Raw genomic sequence first — 23,780 nt, forward strand, 5'->3', positions numbered from 1 at the left:
TCACAGACCCTGGGGGGAGAGCAGACTGGGCCCACTGTGTATCACAGACCCTGGAGGGAGAGCAGACTGGGCCCACTGTGTATCACAGACCCCGGGGGGAGAGCAGACTGGGCCCACTGTGTATCACAGACCCTTGGGGGAGAGCAGACTGGGCCCACTGTGTATCACAGACCCTGGGGGGAGAGCAGACTGGGCCCACTGTGTATCACAGACCCCGGGGAGAGCAGACCGGGCCCACTGTGTATCACAGACCCCGGGGAGAGCAGACCCACTGTGTCTATATCACAGGGTGAGCTGGTTGGTGAAAATATAAGATAGGATTCAGTTCTGATGCTGAAAAATCTTCAGTTCTTATTGTTTAATACATTTGACAATTCTATTAAAGGGATATTTCATCACATTCTTTAACTGCTCTCTGAACTTAGTCTGGGTCACAGCATAAATACAAGTGTTGGTGCAGCAACTCAGGAGTTGCAGCATGAAGCCCAGCTCTTGTACATAGAGAGGTAGAGATACAGCATAAAATCTAATGTACCACAGTCGGTTGCATATAGAATACACCATATACGTTGACCATAACAGGATGAAATTCCCCGAGATAACAAACAGTAAAATGACAGATTTCCTGCGGCTCTCCATCTCAGGGTCTCTGGGACCCCCCCCCATGGCTGGGACCCCGGAGTCTCCTGCGAGCTCTGCTGGCCACTAAAATGTGTCTGACGGTGAGAACATTGAGCAGCAGGATCAGAACAAATGGGACAAAAGGGGTGAGAATATAATGAAGGAGTTCGATTATTGCCCAGACTCTTGAACCAACAACACCATCTCGTCCATAACAAAACCAGGGATCGTTGTAGAGGTAATATTTACCCGTTAACATAAAATACCAGAAAATATCCTTTAAACAGCTCAGCACAGTAACTGTTCCCAGAACCACAGCCGCTGTTCTCTCGGTGCAATATTTGGTTTTCAGCTTCTGGCAACAAATGGCCACAAATCGATGGAAGGTGAAAGTGACGGTGAACCAGACAGAGCAGTCTGTGGCTGCATACAGCAGGACGGCGTGGATATTACACAAAGGAATGGACATCACAAAATGGAACTGACTTGAATAACGAACTGGAATTTGCCTCAATATCAGGTCGAGGATAACGACCTGTAGATCCGCTGCTGCCATGGCCACCAGGTAACGAGTGACACATTTGGAGAGACCGCACTTTCCCCGAGTCAGGATCACAATCGTCAGTAGGTTAACTGTAAGGCAAGGACATAACAGGAATATTATACATCATGCTGGGACCCAGTGTAAATATTAGTACCATCTCTAGAAAACCTGTAAACATTAGCACAGTCTCTAGATCATCTGTTAATAACTTCAAATGTATTCATTCATGGGATATGGGCATCTCTAGCAAGGCCAGTGTTTATTGCCCATCCTTACTCATCGTTGGGAAGGTTGTGGTGGGTCTTCTACTTGAACCGTTGCAGTCCATGTGCTGAAGGAACTCTCAGTGCTGTTCAGGAGGGAATTCCAAGATTTTGACCCAGGGACGATGAAAGGAAGGTGATATTGTGGTGTATCTGTAAAGCATGCACTCCCGTGTTCCGCCACCAGGGAGCTCATCCCCTGAAGTCCCAAGGGATCACAGCATCCCTTGGGAGCACTGTATATAAGCCAGCCCCGAAGGCCTGTTCTTCACTCTGGAGTGTTTTATTAAAGACTGAGGTTACTGTTACTTTAACCTCCCTGTGTGCAGCCTCATCTGTGTTAGGAACACAATAACTGGCGACGAGAATATGAATCCAATGTAAAGATGCAGCAAACTGTGGGCATCCTGGAGAAGATCTCGGAGGGTGAGGACTGGGAAGCCTATGTCGAATGGCTAGACCAATACTTTGTAGCCAACGAGCTGGACGGAGAAGGAAATGCTGCAAAAAGGAGAGCAGTCCTCCTCACAGTCTGCGGGGCACCGACCTACAGCCTCATGAAGAATCTTCTGGCTCCGGTGAAACCCACAGATAAGTCGTATAAGGAGCTGTGTACACTGGTTTGGAAGCATCTTAACCCGAGGGAGAGCATGCTGATGGTGAGGTATCGGTTCTACACGTGCCAGCGATCTGAAGGTCAGGAAGTGGCGAGCTACGTCGCCGAGCTAAGGCGACTTGCAGGACAATGTGAGTTTGATGGCTACCTGGAGCAAATGCTCAGAGACTTTTTTGTACTGGGCATTGGCCACGAGACCATCCTATGAAAACTTTTGACTGTCGAGACACCGACCCTCAGTAAGGCCATTGCGATAGCACAGGCGTTTATGTCCACCAGTGATAACACCAAATAAATCTCTCAGCACACAAGTGCTAGCAATGTTCATAAATTAACTGGAACTGTGTTTGCAAGCAGAAATGTATAGGGCAGAACCCACGAGTCTGCAACTGCCAGCAGGCCTCAGGTGCCAGGTGATTCGGAGTCCCCAACAAAGGATGAATGCAAGGCAATTCACACCTTGTTGGCGTTGTGGAGGCTTCCATTCAGCCTATTCATGCCACTTCAAAGGGTTTGTTTGCAAGAGCTGTGGAACAATGGGGCACCTCTAATGAGCTTGCAAATGAGCTGCAAGCTTGACAAAACCTACTAACCACCACGTGGCAGAGGAAGATCGGTCCATGGTGGATCAGAACAATTTCGAGCCTCAGAGAGAGGAGGCAGATGCTGAAGTACACAGGGTGCACACATTTTCGATAATGCTAAACATAAAATTGAATGGCTTACCCGTAGCCATGGAACTGGACACTGGCGCTAGCCAATCCATCATGAATAAAAAGATGTTTGAGAGACTGTGGTGCAACAAGGCATTCAGACCAGCCCTGAGCCCCATCCACACGAAACTGAGAACATACACCAAAGAGCTTATCACTGTCCTGGGCAGCTCCATGGTCAAGGTCACCTACGAGGGCACGGTGCACGAACTGCCACTCTAGATTGTCCCGGGCGATGGCCCCACATTGCTTGGAAGGAGCTGGAACTGGGATGACATCCGAGCGCTATCACATGTCGATGAGGCCTCATGTACCCAGGTTCTTGACAAATTTCCTTCCCTTTTTGAGCCAGGCATTGGAAACTTTTCTGGGACGAAGGTGTGGATCCACTTGGTCCCAGAGGCACGATCCATTCACCACAAGGCGCGAGCGATACCTCACATGATGAGGGAGAGAGTGGAAATCGAGCTGGACAGGCTGCAACGCGAGGGCATCATATCCCCAGTGGAATTCAGCGAGTGGGCCAGCCCGATTGTTCCAGTACTCAAAAGTGATGGCACGGTCAGGATTTGCGGCGATTATAAAGTAACTATTAATCGTTTCTCGCTACAGGACCAATACCCGCTACCTAAGTCAGACGACCTATTTGCGACGCTGGCAGGAGGCAAGATGTTCACCAAACTCGACCTGACTTCGGCCTACATGACGCAGGAGCTGGAGGAGTCTTCGAAGGGCCTCACCTGAATCAACACGCAAAAGGGACTGTTCATCTCCAACAGATGCCCGTTTGGAATTCGGTCAGCTGCAGCGATCTTCCAGAGAAACATGGAGAGCCTACTTAAGTCGGTACCACACACGGTGGTCTTTCAGGACGACATATTGCTCATGGGTCGGGACACCGCTGAGCACCTACAAAACCTGGAGGAGGTCCTCCAGTGACTGGATCGTGTAGGGCTGCGGCTGAAGAGGTCGAAATGCGTCTTCAAGGCAACAGAAGTGGAGTTTTTGGGGAGAAAGATCACGGCGGATGGCATTCGGCCCACAGACGCCAAGACAGAGGCTATCAGGAATACGCCCAGGCCACAGAATGCCACGGAGCTGCGGTCGTTCCTAGGACTCTTCAATTATTTTGGTAACTTCCTACAGGGGTTAAGCACCCTTTTAGAGCCCCTACATGTGTTATTGCGCAAGGGTGAGAACTGGGTATGGGGGAAAAAAATCCCCGTTGAAATGCAAGAGCTAATCAAGCTGTTCCAGCAGCGAAAGGACGAGCTGTCCATTCAGGCAGACTGCCTGTTGTGGGGTAGCCGCGTAGTGCTACCCAAAAAGGGCAGGGAGACGTTCATCTCGGATCTCCACAGCACACACCCGGGTATAGTAATGATGAAAGCGATAGCCAGATCCCACATGTGGTGGCCCAGTATCGACTCTGACTTAGAGTCCTGTGTACAGCAATGCAGAGTATGTGCTCAGTTGAGCAACGCACCGTGAGAGGCACCACTAAGTTTGTGGTCCTGGACCTTCAGACTATGGTCGAGGATCCATGTCGACTATGCGGGCCCGTTTTTCGGTAAAATGTTCCTGGTGGTGGTGGATGCTTATTCAAAATGGATTGCATGTGAAATAATGTCGGGAAGCACCGCCACCGCCACTATTGAAAGCCTGAGGGCCATGTTTGCCACCCACGGCCTGCCTGACATACTGGTCAGTGACAACGGGCCATGTTTCACCAGTGCTAAATTTAAAGAATTCATGACCCGCAATGGGATCAAACATGTCACCTCGGCCCCGTTTAAACCAGCCTCCAATGGGCAGTACAAACCATCAAACAGAGCCTTAAACAAGTCACAGAAGGCTCACTTCAAACCCACCTGTCCCGAGTACTGCTCAGCTACCGCACGAGACCCCACTCACTCACAAGGCTGCCCTCGGCTGAGCTACTCATGAAAAGGACACTTAAAACCAGACTCTCGCTGGTTCACCCTAACCTGCATGATCAGGTAGAGAGCAGGAGGCAGCAACAAAATGTAAACGATGGTCACACCACCGTGTGACGGGAAATTGATCTGAATGACCCTGTGTATGTGCTAAACTATGGACATGGTCCCAAGTAGACCGCGGGCACAGTGATAGCTAAAGAAGGGAATAGGGTGTTTGTAGTCAAACTAGACAATGGACAAATTTGCAGAAAGCACCTGGACCAAACGAGGCTGCGGTTCACAGACTGCCCTGAACAATCCACAGCAGACACCACCTTTATCGAGCCCACAACACACACTCAAAGGATCAACGACACCACGCCGGACCAGGAAATCGAACCCATCACGCCCAACAGCCCAGCAAGGCCAGGATCACCTAGCAGCCCTGCAGGGCCAACAACACATCTACCCAGCGAGGGCACAACCAACACACCAGAACAGACATTTGTACCGAGGCGGTCCACCAGGGAAAGAAAGGCTCCCGACCGCCTCACCTTGTAAATAGTTTTCACTTTGACTTTGGGGGGGGGGAGTGATGTGTATCTGTAAAGCATGCACTCCCATGTTCCACCACCAGGGAGCTCATCCGCTGAAGTCCCAAGGAATCCCAGCATTCCTTGGGAGCAATGTATTTCAGCCGGCCCCTAAGGCCTGTTCCTCACTCTGGAGTGTCGATTAAAGACTAAGGTCACTGATACTTTAACCTCCCTGTGTGCAGCCTCATCTGTGTTAGGAGCACAATAGATATATTTCAAAGTCAGGATGGTGTGTGACTTGGAGGGGAACTTGGAGGTGATGGTGTTCCATGCGCCTGCTCCCTTTGTCCTTCTAGGTGGTAGAGGTCGCGGGTTTGGGAGTTGCTGCAGTGCATCTTGTAGATGGCACACACTGCAGCCAAGGTGCGCCAGTGGTGGAGGGAGTGAATGTTTAAGGTGGTGGATGGGATGCCAATCAAGCGGGCTGCTTTGTCCTGGATAGTGTCGAGCTTCTTGAATATTATTGGAGCTGCACTCATCCAGGCAAGTGGAAAATATTGCATCACACTCCTGAGTTGTGTCTTGTAGATGGTGGAAAGGCCTTGGGGAGTCAGGAGGAAGTGGGTCACTCATTACAGAATACTCTGATCTGCTCTTGTAGCCACAATATTTATGTGGCTGGTCCAGTTAATTTTCTGGTTAATGGTGACCCCCAGGAAGTTGATGGTGGGGGATTCAGCTGTTGAATGTCTTGTTGGAGATAGTCATTGCCTGGCACTTGTGTGGTGCGAATGTTACTTGCCACTTATTAACCAAAGCCTGAATGTTCTCCAGGTCTTGCCACATGTGGGCACGGACTGCTTCATTATCTGTGAATGGCACAGAACACTGTGCAATCATCAGCGAACATCCCCATTTCTGACCTGATGATGGAGGGAAGGTCATTGATGAAGCAGCTGAAGATGGTTGGACCTCGGGCATTGCCCTGAGGAACTCCTGTAGCGATGTCCAGACGTGATTGGCACCAACAAACTCAACCATCTTCCTTTGTGCTTGGTATGACTCCAGCCAGTGTAGAGTTTTCCCCCTGATTCCCACTGACTTCAGTTTTAGAAACATAGAAACATAGAAAATATGTGCAGGAGTAGGCCATTCGGCCCTTCGAGCCTGCACCGCCATTCAATGAGTTCATGGCTGAACATGCAACCTCAGTAACCCATTCCTGCTTTCTCGCCGTACCCCTTGATCCCCTTAGTAGTAAGGACTACATCTAATTCCTTTTTGAATATATTTAGTGAATTGGCCTCAACAACTTCCTGTGGTAGAGAATTCCACAGGTTCACCACTCTCTGGGTGAAGAAGTTTCTCCTCATCTCGGTCCTAAATGGCTTACCCCTTATCCTTAGACTGTGACCCCTGGCTCTGGACTTCCCCAACATTGGGAACATTCTTCCTGCAGCTAACCTGTCTAAACCAGTCAGAATTTTAAATGTTTCTCTGAGATCCCCTCTCATTCTTCTGAACTCCAGTGAACACAAGCCCAGTTGATTCAGTCTTTCTTCATATGTCAGTCCCGCCATCCCGAGAATCAGTCTGGTGAACCTTCGCTGCACTCCCTCAATAGCAAGAATGTCCTTCCTCAAGTTAGGAGACCAAACCGGTACACAGTACTCCAGGTGTGGCCTCACCAAGGCCCTGTACAACTGTAGTAACACCTCCCTGCCCCTGTACTCACATCCCCTCGCTATGAAGGCCAACATGCCATTTGCTTTCTTAACCGCCTGCTGTACCTGCATGCCAACCTTCAATGACTGATGTACCATGATACCCAGGTCTCGTTGCACCTCCCCTTTTCCTAATCTGTCACCATTCAGATAATAGTCTGTTTCTCTGTTTTTACCACCAAAGTGGATAACCTCACATTTATCCACATTATACTTCATCTGCCATGCATTTGCCCACTCACCTAACCTATCCAAGTCACTCTGCAGCCTCATAGCATCCTCCTCGCAGCTCACACTGCCACCCAACTTAGTGTCATCCGCAAACTTGGAGATACTACATTTAATCCCCTCATCTAAATCATAGGGCTCCTTGATGCCACACTTGGTCAAATGCTGCCTTGATGTCAAGGACAGTCACTCTCACCTTACCTCTGGAATTCAGCTCTTTTATCCATGTTTGGACCAACGTTGTAATGAGGTCTGGAGCTGAATGGTCATGTAAAATTGGATCCGCTGGAAATATTAGTATAGTCTGTGGACCCTCTGTGAGTGTTGGTACAGTCTCAGGACCCTCTGTGAGTGTTGGTACAGTCTCAGGACTCTCTGTGGTGATCCAAAACTCGGCAGCCCGTGTCCTAACTCGCACCAAGTCCCACTCATCCATCACCCCTAGTGCTCGCTGTCCTACATTGGCTCCGGCTTAAGCAACGCCTCATGTTTCAAATTCTGATCCTTGTTTTCAAATCACTCCATGACCTCGCCCCCTCCCTATCTCTGTAATCTCCTTCAGTCCCACAATCCCCCCAAGTTATCTGCACTCCTCTAATTCTGGCCACTGATTTCCATCGCTCCATCAAGGGGCTGAACTGTGGAATTCTCTCACTGAACCAATCCTCTTTCCTACCTCTCTCTCCTCCTTTCAGGCACTCCTTAAAACCAGCTCTATGACCAAGGTCATCTGTCTAAAACCTACCTTCATGACCTGCTGTCAAATTTTGTTTTATAACACACCTATGAAGCGCCTTGGAATTGAATTACTATGTTAAAGGCGCTATATAAATACAAGTTGTCAATATTAGTACCTCTGGATCTCTGGATCCTATGTCGATACTAATAATGTCTGTGGATCCCCTGTAAACATACCGACATTTTCTTTGTCCTCTGTTAATATGCATACAGTCTCTGTAACACTTTAAATATTAGTACGGTCTCGAATTCACCTGTAAACATCCGTACTGCCTCTAGCTCCTCTGTTAATATTGATTCTGTCTCCATATCACCACAAAATATTATTACCTTTTCTTAGAATCAGAGAATCATAGAAATTTACAGCACGGAAGGAGGCCATTTCGGCCCATCGCGTCCGTGCCGATCGATAAAGAGCTACCCAGCCTAATCCTACTTTCCAGCTCTTGGTCCGTAGCCTGTATGTTACGGCACTTCAAGTGCACATCCAAGTAACCTTTAAATGTGGTGAGGGTTTCTGCCTCTACCACCCTTTCAGGTAGTGAGTTCCAGACCCCCACCACCCTCTGGGTGAAGAAATTTCCCCTCAGATTGCCTCTAAACCTCCCCCCATTTACTTTAACCCTCTATCCTCTTCATTGTTGACCGCTCTGCTAAGGGAAATAGGTCCTTCCCATCCACTCTATCCAGGCCCCTCATAATTTTATACACCTCAATCAGGTCTCCCCTCAGCCTCATCTGTTCCAAAGAAAACAAACACAGCCTATCCAATCTTTCCACATAGCTAAAATTCTCCAGTCCAGGCAACATCCTTGTAAATCTCCTCTGTACCCTCTCTAGTGCAATCACATCTTTCCTGTAATGTGGTGACCAGAACTGCACACAGTACTCCATCTGCGGCCTAACTAGTGTTTTATACAGTTCAAGCATAACCTCCCTGCTCTTGTATTCTATGCCTTGGCTAATAAAGGCAAGTATTCCGTATGCCGTCTTAACCACCTTATCTACCTGGCCTGCTACTTTCAGGAATCTGTGGACATGTACTCCAAGGTCCCTTTGTTCCTCTACACTTCTGTGTCCTACCATTTAATGTGTATTCCCTTGCCTTGTTAGCTCTCCCCAAATGCATTACCTCATACTTCTCCAGATTGAATTCTATTTGCCACTGTTCTGCCCACCTGACCAGTTCATTGATATCTTCCTGCAGCCTACAGCTTTCTTCTTCATTATTAATCACACAGCCGATTTTAATATCATCTGCAAACTTCTTAATTACAACCCCTACATTCAAGTCTAAATCATTGATATATACCACAAAAAGCAAAGGACCCAGCACTGAGCCCTGCGGGACCCCACTGGAAACAGCCTTCCAGTCACAAAAACACCCATCAACCATTACCCTTTGCTTCCTGCCTCTGAGCCAATTTTGGATCCAACTTGCCACTTTGCCCTGGATCCCATGGGCTTTTACTTTCATGACCATGTGGGACCTTATCAAAGCTTTGCTAAAAACTATATACATTACATCAAATGCAATACCCTCATCGACCCTCCTGGTTACCTCCTTAAAAAATTCAATCAAGTTAGTCAGACACGACCTTCCCTTAACAAATCCATGCTGACTGTCCTTGATTAATCCGTGTCTTTCGAAATTAATATTTATCCTGTCCCCCAGAATTTTTTCCATTAATTTTCCCACCAGCGAGGTTCTACTGACTGGCCTGTAATTACTCGGTCTATCCCTTTCTCCCTTTTTAAACAACGGTACAATGTTAGCAATCCTCCAGTCCTCTGGCACCACATCTGTACCCAGTGAGGATTGGCAAATGATGGTCAGAGCCTCTGCTATTTCCTCTTTTGCTTCTTAACAGCCTGGGGTACATTTAATCCGGGCCTGGGAATTTATCCACTTTCAAAGCTGCTAAACCCCTTAATACTTTCTCCCTCAAAATGTTTATTTCATCTAATATTTCACACTCTTCCTCCCTGATAGTAATGTCTGCATCATCCCTCTCTTTTGTGAAAATAGATGCAAATTATTCATTAATAACCATACCCACGTCTTCCACCTCTACACACAGGTTATCTTTATGGTCTCTAATAGGTCCTACTCTTTCTTTAGTTATCCTCTTGCTCTTAATGCATTTATAAAATATCTTTGGGTTTTCCTTGATTTTACTTGCCTAAATTTTGTTATGCTCTCTCTTTGCTTTGTTAGTCCCACCCTTTTTCTTTAAGGGAACATACTTGCTCTGAACCCTCAGGATCTCCTCCTTGAATGCCTCCCACTGCTCTGACACTGATTTACCTTCAAGTAGCTGTTTCCAGTCCACCTTGGCTAAATGAAAACTTAGCTTAGCAAAACTGGCTTTTCCCCAATTGAGAACTTTTATTCCTGGTTTATCTTTGTCCTCGTCTGTAATGACCCTAAATTTAACTGAATTATGATCACTAGCACCTAAATGCTCTCCCACTGATACCCCTTCCACCTGTCTAACTCCATCCCCTAAAACTAATTCCAGAACCGCCTCCTCCCTTGTTGGGCTTGCTACATACTGGGCCTGAAATCTCGGTTTCTTCTTCCCGCGGGCGTTCGACTAAAAATAGGAGAAAAGATGCGATTTTATTCGAACGCTCACCAAAGATCCAGGACTCGAGAGTTCCTCTTCTTGCGCAATGGAGCGCGTTCACGTTGGGACGACCTCAGGAGTCACATGGGCCTACACACCCAATCACAGTAAAGTATTTTCACATTCATAGTAATAGGGTTTCGTAAGTCCGAAACTCCTATTACTATGAATGAGAAACACCCCCAAATATCCAAACACTACATAAAACATTAAAAAACACCTCACATAAATACATTATAGAAATGAAAGTTGATAGAAATGTTTTTGAAAAAAAAAATACTTGCCAATTTTTTAAAAAGTTTTAATTATGGTTTAAAATAAAATTACCTGAGTGGGCAGGATTTTTAACATAAATATAACATAAGAACATAAGAAGTAGGAGCAGGAATAGGCCATAAGGCCCCTCGAGCCTGCTCCGCCATTCAATAAGATCATGTAGACTCAGCTCCACGTCCCCGCCCGCTCCCCATAACCCCTCATCTCCCCATCGCTCAAGTAACTGTCTATTTCGGTCTTAAATTTATTCAATGTCCCAGCTTCCAAAGCACTCTGAGGCAGCGAATTCCATAGAGCCACAACCCTCAGAGAGAAGAAATTTCTCCTCATCTCAGTTTTAAATGGGCAGCCCCTTATTCTAAGATTATGCCCTCTAGTTCTAGTCTCCCCCATCAGTGGAAACATTCTCTCTGCATCCACCTTGTCAAGCCCCCTCATAATCTTATACATTTCGATAAGATCACCTCTCATTCTTCTGAATTCCAATGAGTAGAGGCCCAACATACTCAACCTTTCCTCATAAGTCAACCCCCTCCTCCCCGGGATCAACCGAGTGAACCTTCTCTGAACTGCCTCCAAAGCAAGTATATCCTTTTGTAAATATGGAAACCAAAACTGCACGCAGTATTCCAGGTGTGGCCTCACCAATACCCTCTACAGCTGTAACAAGACTTCCCTGCTTTTATACTCCATCCCCTTTGCAATAAAGGCCAGGATTCCATCGGCCTTCCTGATCACTTGCTGTAGCTGCATACTATCCTTTTGTGTTTCATGCACAAGTACCCCCAGGTCCCGCTGTACTGCAGCACTTTGCAATCTATCTCCATTTAAATAATAACTTGCTCTTTGATTTTTATCTGCCAAAGTGCATGATCTCACACTTTCTAGCATTATACTCCATCTGCCAAATTTTTGCCCATTCACATAAGTGTCTATGTCCTCCTGCAGACTCTTTATGTCCTCCTCACACATTGCCCCTCCTCCCATCTTTGTATCATCAGCAAACTTGGCTACATTACACTCAGTCCCTTCTTCCAAGTCGTTAATATAGATTGTAAATAGTTGTGGTCCCAGCACTGATCCCTGCGACACCCCACTCGTTACTGATTGTCAACCAGAGAATGAACCATTTATCCCAGCTCTCTGTTTTCTGTTTGTCAGCCAATCCTCTATCCATGCTAATATATTACCCCCAACCCCGTGAACTTTTATCTTGTGCAGTAAACTTGTCAAATGCCTTCTGGAAGTCCAAATACACCACAACCAATGGTTCCCCTGTATCCACCCTGTTCGTTACATCTTCAAAGAATTGCATCAAATTTGTCAAACATGACCTCCCCTTCATAAATCCATGCTGACTCTGCCTGACCGAATTTTGCTTTTCCAAATGTCCTGCTACTGCTTCAGTATTTTGTATTTTGAAATTTTATTTTTAGATGTTTTTCATATGTTTTTAAGCACTTACACTGGTAAAAGTAGGATATGCGCCCACTTTTACCAGGTGTAAGAGTTATAAGGACATTTAGAAACATAGAAAACAGGTGCAGGAGTCGGCCGTTCGGCCCTTCGAGCCTGCACCACCATTCAATGTGGTCATGGCTGATCATGTCACTTCAGTACTCCAGTATTTGTGAACAAGAGATGGGCAAATAGCCCAATCTCTGCCGTGGGAATGTCCTTGTTAAGCCAGAAACTCGACAGATAGGAAACGGCGGCTAACGGCGCAACTGCTTGGCGTGTCGAAAACCGGATTTTGCGATGCCTTCTCGGGTCCGTACTGGTTGGGATTTCAGGGCCACTGCCTAAAAATGTTCTTCTGAATGCATTTTAGGAATTCCGCACCCTCTATTCCCTTCACACTAATTTTATCCTGGTTAATATTAGGGTAGTTGAAAATCCCTACTATTACAGCTCTTTAGTTTTTGCACCTCTCAGCAATTTGCCGACATATTTGCACTTCTCTCTCCCTCTGACTGTTTGGGGGTCTATAGTACACTCCCAGCAGTGTGATCGCCCCTTTTTGTTTTTCAATTCAACCCATATGGCCTCAGTTGATGACCCCTCTAACGTATCATCCCTCCTCACAGCTGTAATCGTTTCTTTAATCAATACTGCGACCCCCACCCTCCTTTTTTGACCCTCTCTATCCCGTCTGAAAACCCTGTAACCAGGAATGTTGAGCTGCCATACCTGCCCTTCTTTCAGCTATATCTCAGTAATAGCTATAATATCGTACTCCCAAGTGTCTATCTGTGCCCTCAGCTCATCTGCCTTATTCCCTGTACTCCTTGCATTGAAGTATATACCATTTAGCACTGCCAGACTTCCTTGTTGTCTATTTTCCAGCCCTTGTTTCCTCTGTCTTCCAAATTCACTTTCTACTTTGCTGCTTTCCAATTCAAGCTTTGCATCTCTCCCAACTGAATCTATTCTCCGGTTCCCATCCCCCTGCTAAGAAAGTTTAAACCCTCCCCAATGGTACTAGTAACCTCTCCTCCCCCTCACTCCACCACAATGATATTGGTCCCGGCTCCGTTGAGGTGAAACCCGTCCGGCTTGTACGTCCCATTTCCCCCAGAAACAGTCAAAATGCCTCAGGAATAAAAGCCCTCCCTCCTGCACCATCTCTCCAGCCACGCATTCATCTGCTCTATCCTCCTATTTCTGTATTCAACTAGCTTGTGGCACCGGGAGTAACGCGGAGATTACTACCTTTGAGGTCCTACTTTTTAATCACTCTCCTAGCTCCCTAAAATCTACCTGCAGGACCTCATCCCTCTTCCTGCCTATGTCATTGGTCCCGATATGGACCACGACATCTGGCTGTTCAACCTCTCTCCCCAGAATGGGCTACAGACGTTTCTTTTCCACTCCTTAAATGTTAGCACTGTCTCCTATTGCCCCATCACTATAAGTACTGTAATTGTCTGTAATTATTATTACATTAATATTGTTACATTTTCTGTCCCCTGTAAATATCAGTACATTCTCTTGGACCCTGTAAATATCAGTACATTCTCTGTGTTCCCTGTAAATATCAGTACATTCTCTGTGTCCCCAATAAATATCAGTACATTTTCTGTGTCCCCTATAAATATCAGTACATTCTCTGTGTCCCCTGTAAATATCAGTACATTCTCTGTGTCCCCAGTAAATATCAGTACATTCTCTGTGTCCCCTATAAATATCAGTACATTCTCTGTGTCCCCTGTAAATATCAGTACATTCTCTGTGTCCCCTATAAATATCAGTACATTCTCCGTCCCCTGTAAATATCAGTACTTTCTCTGTGTCCCCTGTAAATATCAGTACATTTTCAGTGACCCTATAAATATCAGTACATTCTCTGGAACCCTGCCAATATTTGTACGCTCTCTGGTTCCGGTGTTTGAACTGCCTCTCGTCCCGTTTGAATATTTGCCTCTCTCTGGATCTCTGTTCAACAGTGACACACCCCAAGGACATTGCAAATACAGTCTCATTCCCAGGGACCCTTTGTGAATTAAATCTCACTCCAAAAGACCCAGTAAATACATGTTGCCTCCAGGATATCCCCCTCCAGAGTTTTAGCTCGATATAAAGACTTGCCAGAAAGAGCAACAGTGAATAACAGAAACAGTAATTATAGCCATTATAGAATTTATAGCTGGATATAGGGACTTACCGGTGACACCCACAGCAGCGAGGAGTGGATAATAAATTACTTGTATACCCACAAGCGGATAATATATCCAATCCCTTATTTGTAGTAAATCATAATATACATGGAGAATCTGAAAAGCCCAGAACGGACTGCTATAATCTACTGCTCTCAGATTGTGGCCCATTGTTGTAACGTTGCAATCTTTTGCTCTCAGATTCCTATTTGTTCCTTCGCTCCCTGTACAGCTGTTGATCGGTATCAGTGCCACACGCGATGCTCCCACTGACACCGCATGTTGAAAATAATTGCTTATTTAAAGCAGGGAAACGCTCTGGTGACACAATTAGTTCCCATGGAGACTGGCATTAATTACAGGCACTGAACAAACAGATTCAGTTAACTACTTCAAACCCAACAATCTTTACATCACAAATATTACACAGATGTGCAATATATTGGGGCAAATATTGGGGTCGGAGGCTTCCCGCGGGCAGATGCCTCCGATCGAAATGGTTTTGTCAAAAGTACGTGGTGGTCTCAGAGGAACGAACACTTGCGGTCCGAGGCCGAGATGCGCACCCAGCGCAGAGGCCCACACATCCCGGGATCATAAGCGCTGGGTTCACGTGGACCTGGAAATGTAGTATTCTCATTCATAGTAATGGGAGTTCTGAGCTATCAATGAGAATATCCCTAAAATCAAAGATACCCACACATAAATTAAAAGAGCACTTCACTTTTTTTTTAAAGTAATAGAACTTAAATTAATTTCAAAGTTTTATAACATAATTTACTTTTTGATACATTGGATGCATTGGTTGTAATTTACCAAAATTCCCTGGATTCTGGGGAGTTCTCAGCAGACTGGAAAACTGCAAATGTAATGCCCCTATTTAAAAAAGGAGGCAAACGAAAAACAGGAAACTATAGACCAGTTAGCCTAACATCTGTGGTTGGGAAAATGTTGGAGTCCATTATTAAAGAAGCAGTAGCAGGACATTTGAAAAATGGCAGACCAATTGAACAAATACTTTGGTTCTGTCTTCACTAAGGAAGACACAAATAACCTTCCGGAAATACTAGGGGACCGAGGGTCTAACGAGAAGGAGGAACTGAAGGAAATCCTTATTAGTCAGGAAATTGTGTTAGTTAAATTGATCGGATTGAAGGCTGATAAATCCCCAGGGCCTGATAGTCTGCATCCCAGAGTACTTAAGGAAGTGGCCCTAGAAATAGTGGATGCATTGGTGGTCATTTTCCAACATTCTATCAAATCTAGATCAGTTCCTGTGAATTGGAGGGTAGCTAATGTAACCCCAAAAAGAAGGGAGAGAGAAAACAGGGAATTATAGACCGGTTAGCCTGACATCAGTAGTGGGAAAAATGTTGGAATCAATTATTAAAGATGTAATAGCAGCGCATTTGGAAAGCAGTGACAGGATCGGTCCAAGTCAGCATCGATTTGTGAAAGGGAAATCATGCTTGACCAATCTAAAATTTTTTGAGGATGTAACTAGTAGAATGGACAAGAGAGAACCAGTGGATGTGGTGTATTTGGACTTTCAAAAGGCTTTTGACAAGGTCCCACACAAGAGATTAGTGTGCAAAATTAAAGCACGTGGTATTGGGGGTAATGTATTGATGTGGATAGAGAACTGGTTGGCAGACAGGAAGCAAAGAGTAGGAATAAACGGGTCATTTTCAGAATGCCAGGCAGTGACTAGTGGGGTACCGCAAGGTTCAGTGCTGGGACCCCAGCTATTTACAATATACATTAATGATTTAGACAAAGGAATTGAATGTAATATCTCCAAATTTGCAGATGACACTAAGCTGTGAGGAGAATGCTAAGCGGCTGCAGGGTGACTTGGACAGGTTAGGTGAGTGGGCAAATGCATGGCAGATGCAGTATAATGTAGATAAATGTGAGGTTATCCACTTTGGTGGCAAAAACAGGAAGGCAGAATATTATCTGCATGGTGACAGATTAGGAAAAGGTGAGGTGCAACGAGACCTGGGTGTCATGGTACATCAGTCATTGAAAGTTGGCATGCAGGTACAGCAGGCGGAGAAAAAGGCAAATGGTTTGTTAGCCTTCACAGCGAGAGGAATTGAGTATAGGAGCAGGGAGGTCTTACTGCAGTTGTACAGGGCCTTGGTGAGGCCACACCTTGAATATTGTGTACAGTTTTGATCTCCTAATCTGAGGAAGGACATTCTTGATGTTGAGGGAGTGCTGTTGAGGTTCACCAGACTGATTCCCGGGATGGCAGGACTGACATATGAAGAAAGACTGGATCAACTAGGCTTATATTCACTGGAATTTAGAAGAATGAGAGTTGATTGCATAGAAACATATAAAATTCTGACGGGACTGGACAGGTTAGATGCAGGAAAGAATGTTCCCGATGTTGGGGAAGTCCAGAACCAGGGGTCACAGTCTACAGATAAGGGGTAAGCCATTTAGGACCGAGATGAGGAGAAACTTCTTCACTCAGAGAATTGTGAACCTGTGGTATTCTCTAGCACAGAAAGATGTTGAGTCCAGTTCGTTAGATATATTGAAAAGGGAGTTAGATATGGCCCTTTATGGCTAAAGGGATCAAGGGGTATGGAGAGAAAGCAGGAGTGGGGTACTGAAGTTGCATGTTCAGCCATGAACTCATTGAATGGCGGTGCAGGCTCGAAGGGCCAAATGGTCTATTCCTGCACCTATTTTCTATGTTTTTATGTTTATTGATGGTAATTTTACCGATGGTGATTTTACCGATGGTGATTGTACCGATGGTGATTTTACTGATGGTGATTTTACCGATGATGATTTTATTGATGGTGATTGTACTGATGGTGATTTTACTGATGGTGATTTTACTTGTGGTGATTTTATCAATGGTGATTTTACCGATGGTGATTTTACTGATGGTGATTTTATTGATGGTGATTTTACCGATGCTGATTTTACTGATGGTGATTTTACTGATGGTGATTGTACCGATGGTGATTTTACTGATGGTGATTTTACCGATGATGATTTTAGTGATGGTGCTTTTACTGATGGTGATTGTACCGATGATGATTTTACCAATGGTGATTTTACCGATGGTGATTGTACCAATGGTGATTTTACCGATGGCGATTTTACCGATGGTGATTGTACCGATGGTGATTTTACTTGTGGTGATTTTACTGATGGTGATTGTACCAATAGTGATTTTACTGATGGTGATTTTACCGATGGTGATTGTACCGATGGTGATTTTACTGATGTTGACTTTACCGATGATGATTTTACTGATGGTGCTTTTACTGATGGTGATTGTACCGATGATGATTTTACCAATGGTGATTTTACCGATGGTGATTGTACCAATGGTGATTTTACCGATGGTGATTGTACCGATGGTGATTTTACCAATGGTGATTTTACCAATGGTGATTGTACCGATGGTGATTTTACCGATGATTTTACTGATGGTGATTTTACCGATGGTGATTTTACCGATGGTGATTTTTACCGATGGTGATTTTACCGATGGTGATTTTTACCGATGATGATTTTACTGATGGTGATTTTTACTGATGATTTTACCAATGGTGATTTTACTGATGGTGATTTTACCAGTAGTGATTTTACTGATGGTGATTTTACCGATGGTGATTTTTACCAATGATGATTTTACTGATGGTGATTGTACTGATGGCGATTTTACTTATGGTGATTTTACCGATGGTGATTTTACCGATGGTGATTTTTACCAATGGTGATTTTTCCGATGGTGATTTTACCGATGATGATTTTACTGACGGTGATTTTTACCGATGATGATTTTACTGATGGTGATTGTACCGATGATTTTACCAATGGTGATTGTACCAATGGTGATTTTACTGATGGTGATTTTACAGGTAATGTCTAAAACTGCTCATCCATCATATCCCAAAATGTTATGTTCAGTAAGAAATCTATCTAATTGGCATTTGAGTAAAGCAGTACTAACATAGAAACATAGAATTTACAGCGCAGAAGGAGGCCATTTTGGCCCACTGTGTCCACGCCAGCCAACAAAGAGCCACATGGCCCTCAGTCAGAAACCCTGAAGGTTACATATAAACCTATGAACAATGAACCATGGTGGAAAGATAAAGAGCATGCGGCCCAACCAGTCCACCCCACACAACTGCAATATCCCATGTATCACAACAGTTTATACTCCACCCCAACCGGAGCCACGTGATATCCTGGGAGAGGCAAAAAACAGATAAAAACACACGCCAAGTGGAGGAAAAAATCTGGGAAAATTCCTCTCCAATCTATCCAGGTGATCGAAACTAGTCCAGAAGACCACTCTGGCCGTATTAGATTCCATGATGTACTGTCTGCGCCAGCCAACAAGATGTTATCCAGTCTAATCTCACTTACCAGCTCTAGGTCCGTAACCCTGCAGGTTATGGCACTTTTGCCTCTCCCAGGAGATCACATGGCTCCGGTTGGAGTGGAGTGTAGAATGTTTCAGTATAAGGGGTGTCGCAGTTGTGAGAGGAGGACTGGTTGGGCTCAGTGCTCTTTGCCGTTCCGTCATTATTCATAGGTTTATATGTAACCTTTAGGGCTGCTGATCAAGGGTTGTGCGGCTCTTTGTCAGCCGGCGCGGACACGATGGGCCGGAAAGGTCTCTTTCTGCACTGTACATTTCTATGTTTCTATGTTTCTATGTTTCAAGTGTACATCCAAGCACCTTTTACATGTGGTAAGGGTTTCTGCATCCACCACCCTTCCAGGCAGTGAGTTCCAGACCGCCACAACCCTCTGCATGAAGAAGCTTCCCCTCAAATCCCTTTTAAACCTTCCACCAACCACCTTAAACCTATGCTCCCTCATAATTGACCCCTCCACCAAGGGAAATAGATCCTTGCTATCCACTATGTCCAGGCCCCTCATAATGTTATACACCTCAATGAGGTCTCCCCCTCAGCCTCCTTTGTTCTAAGGAGAACAAACCCAACCTATCCAATCTGTCCCCATAGCTAAGGTTCTCCATTCCAGGCAGCATCCTAGTAAATCTCCTCTGCAATCTCTCTAGTGCAATCATGCCCTTCCTATAATATGGCGACCAGAACTGCACACAGTATTCCAGCTGAGCTTAACCAGTGTATTATACAATTTAAGTATAACCTCCCTGCTTTTGTATTTTATGCCTTGGCCAATAAAGGCAAGCACTCCGTATGCCTTCTTAATGAACTTATCCATCTGGCCTGCTACTTTCAGGGATCTGTGGACCAGCATTCCAAGGTCCCTTTGTTCATCTACACTTCTAAGTGGCCTCCCGTTTAATGTGTAAAACCTTTCCTTAAAGAGTTCAACATCTGTAATAGAGGGTATGAGTTCAACATCTGTAATAGAGGGTCTGTTTTCAACCTGTAATAGGGTCTTTCAACATCTGTAACAGAGGGTCTGAGTTCAACATCTGTAATAGAGGGTCTGAGTTCAACACAGATGTTGAACTCAGACCTTCTGTTACAGATGTTGAAAGACCCTATTACAGGTTGAAAACAGACCCTCTATTACAGATGTTGAACTCATACCCTCTATTACAGATGTTGAACTCATACCCTCTAGTACAGATGTTGAACTCAGACCCTCTATTACAGATGTTGAACTCAGACCCTCTGTTACAGGTTGAACTCAGACCCTATTACAGATGTTCAACTGAGACCCACTGTTACAGATGTTGAACTCAGACCCTCTATCACAGATGTTGAACTCAGACCTTCTATTAGAGATGTTGAACTCAGACCCTCTGTTATAGATGTTGAACTCAGACCCTCTGTTACAGATGTTGAACTCAGACCCTCTGTTACAGGTTGAACTCAGACCCTATTACAGATGTTGAACTGAGACCCTCTGTTACAGATGTTGAACTCAGACCCTCTATCACAGATGTTGAACTCATACTCTCTATTACAGATGTTGAACTCAGACCCTCTTACAGATGTTGAACTCAGACCCTCTGTTACAGATGTTGAACTCAGACCCTCTGTTACAGGTTGAACTCAGACCCTATTACAGATGTTGAACTGAGACCCTCTGTTACAGATGTTGAATTCAGACCCTCTATCACAGATGTTGAACTCATACTCTCTATTACAGATGTTGAACTCAGACCCTCTTACAGATGTTGAACTCAGACCCTCTGGTACAGATGTTGAACTCAGACCCTCTGTTACAGATGTTGAACTCAGACCCTCTAGTACAGATGTTGAACTCAGACTATTACAGATGTTGAACTCAGACCCTCTGTTGCAGATGTTGAACTCAGACCCTCTATCACAGATGTTGAACTCATACTCTCTATTACAGATGTTGAACTCAGACCCTCTTACAGATGTTGAACAGACCCTCTAGTACAGATGTTGAACTCAGACCCTCTAGTACAGATGTTGAAAGGTCCTCTAGTACAGATGTTGAACTCAGACCCTATTACAGATGTTGAACTCAGACTCTCTATTACAGATGTTGAACTCAGACCCTAGTACAGATGTTGAACTCAGACCCTCTATTACAGATGTTGAACAAACCCTCTAGTACATATGTTGAACTCAGACCCTCTAGTACAGATGTTGAACTCGCACCCTCTATTGCAGATGTTGAACTCAGACCCTCTAGTACAGATGTTGAACTCAGACCCTATATTAGGTGTTGAACTCAGACCATTTGCCACTGCTCTGCCCACCTGACCAGTAGATCGATATCCTCCTGCAGTCCATGACTTTCCTCGTCATTAACCACAATTTTAGTGTCATCTGCAAACTTTTTAATCATACCCCTGTATTCAAATCTAGATCATTGATGTATACCACAAAAAGCAAGGGACTCAGTACTGAATCCTGCGGAACCCCACTTGAAACATCCTTCCAATCACAAAAATATCCATTAACCACTACCCTTTGCTTCCTACCTCTGAGACAATTTTGGATCCAACTTGCCACTTTGCCCTGGATCCCATGGACTTTTACCTTCGTGACCAGTCTGCCATGTGGGACCTTATCAATAGCTTTGCTAAAATCCATATACACTGCATCGTACGCACTACCCTCATTGACCCTCCTGGTTACCTCCTCGAAAAGTTCTATCAGGTTAGTCAAGCACGATCTTTCCTTAACAAATCCGCGCTGACGATCCCTGATTAATCCTTGTCTTTTTAAATGTAGATTTATCCTGTCCTTCAGGATTTTTTCCAATAATTTTCCCACCACTGAGGTTAGGCTGACAGGCCTGTAATTACTCGGCCTATCCCTTTCCCCCTTCTTAAACAAGGGTGCATTAGCAGTCCTCCAGTCCTCTGGCACCATACCTGAATCCAAAGAGGACAGGACAATGATGGTCAAGGCTTCTGCTATTTCCTCTTTTGCTTCGCTCAACAGCCTGGAATGCATTTCATCCAGGTATGGGGACTTATCCACGTTCTAAGCTGCAAACCCCCCATACCTCTTCTCTCACTATGTTTATTTCATCCAGAATTTCACACTCCTCCTAGATAGCTGTATCTACATTGCCTCTTTCCTTTGTGAAAACAGATGCAAAATATTCATTGAGAAGCATACTCACATCTTCCACCTCCATGCACAGATTACCCTCATGGTCTCTAATAGATCCTGCCCTTTCTTTAGTTATCCTCTTGCTCTCAATATATTTATAGAACATCTTTGGATTTTCCTTGATTTTATTTGCAAATAGTTTTTCATGCTCTCTCTTAGCATTCCTAATATCCTTTTTAATTTCACCTCTGTACTTTCCATATGCCTCCAGAGATTCTATAGTATTTAGCCATTGGTATATGACATATGATTCACTTTTTTTCTTTATCCTTCCCTGTAAGTCCCTAGACATCCAGGGGGCTCTAGAATTGTTACTCCCAGCCTTCTTCTTTAAGGGCACATGTTTGGCCTGAGCCCTCTGGATCTCCTCCTTGAATGCCTCCCACTGTTCCGACACTGATTTACCCACAAGTAGCTGTTTCCAGTCCACTATGGTCATATCACTTCTCAACTTAGTACAGTCAGCTTTTCCCCAATTTGGAACTTTTATTCCTGTTCTATCCTTATCCTTATCCAAAACTACCTTGAATCTGACTGAATTATAGTCACTGGCACCCAAGTGCTCTCCCAGTAATAAAACTTCAACCTGCCCAGCTTCATTCCTCAAAACTAAATCCAGAACTGCCCCGTGTTGGGCTTGTTACATACTGACTAAAAAAGCTCTCTAAAATGTATTTTATAAATTCTGCACCCTCTATATCCTTCACACTATAATTGTCCCAATCAATATTAGGATAGTAGAAATTCCCTACTATTACTGCCCTATGGTCTTTTGACCTTAACAGAAATTTGCTTACATATTTGTTCTTCTATCTCCCTCCCACTATTTGGGGGTCTATAATACATGCTCAGCAGTGTGATCACCCCTTTTTTTATTTTTCAGTTCGGCCCATATGGCCTCATTTGATGATCCCTCGAAAATGTTATCCCTCCTCACAGCTGTAATAGTTTCTTTAATCAATACTGAGACCCCCACCCCTTTTACCCACCTCTCTGTCCGCCTAAAAATCCTGTAACCAGGAACATTGAGCTGCCAAACCTGCCCCTCTTTCAGCCATGTCTCTATCATGGCTATAATGTGATACTCCCAAGTGTCTACCTGTGCTCTCAGCTCATCTGCCTTATTTGCTATACTCCTTGCATTGAAGTATATATCATTTAGCACTCCTGAGGGAGCCTGCTACACAGATTAACCACTCAGGCAATCAAATACTGTTGAGATAGATTAAGTAGAATGAACAGCACAGAAACAATCCATTCAGCCAAACTGGCAAATACGATATTTATGCTCTACTCAAGCCTTCTCCCATGCCTCTTCATCTAACCCTACCCACATAACTTTGCATCCCATTCTCTCTCATGCATTTATTTCGCTTCCCCTGAATGTATTTAAGCAATATAATTGAAATGTAGGAAATAAAAGCTAAATGGTGAATATTTTAAGGGGGTGCAGGAAGAGAGAGACCAGGGAATGCAAGTTGACAAATATTTGAAGGACGATGTGAGAAGGCCTATAAAAAGCATACGGGATTCTTAGATTTATCAATGGAGGCAGAGAGTACAAGAGCAAGGAAGTTCTGCTCACCCTTTGTAAAACACTCGGTAAGCCACAGCCGGGCTCGTGTGTCCAATTATGGACATCACAATTTATGAAGGATTTCGAGGTCTTGGGGAGTATGTAGTTCATTGTCTGGAGTGGTACTGAGGAGGTGGGACTTCAGTTATGTGGAGAG

The 23,780-nt window shown here is 44.7% G+C and overlaps 1 pseudogene; it reads right to left on the minus strand.

The window, feature by feature from the left end:
• Positions 1–351: 351 nt before the first annotated feature.
• Positions 352–22,647, minus strand: LOC139252337 (probable G-protein coupled receptor 139; annotated as a pseudogene).
• Between the last annotated feature and the right edge of the window lie 1,133 nt (positions 22,648–23,780).

The sequence above is a fragment of the Pristiophorus japonicus genome, unplaced genomic scaffold (genome assembly GCF_044704955.1).
Source record: "Pristiophorus japonicus isolate sPriJap1 unplaced genomic scaffold, sPriJap1.hap1 HAP1_SCAFFOLD_455, whole genome shotgun sequence".
NCBI lineage: Eukaryota > Metazoa > Chordata > Chondrichthyes > Pristiophoridae > Pristiophorus > Pristiophorus japonicus.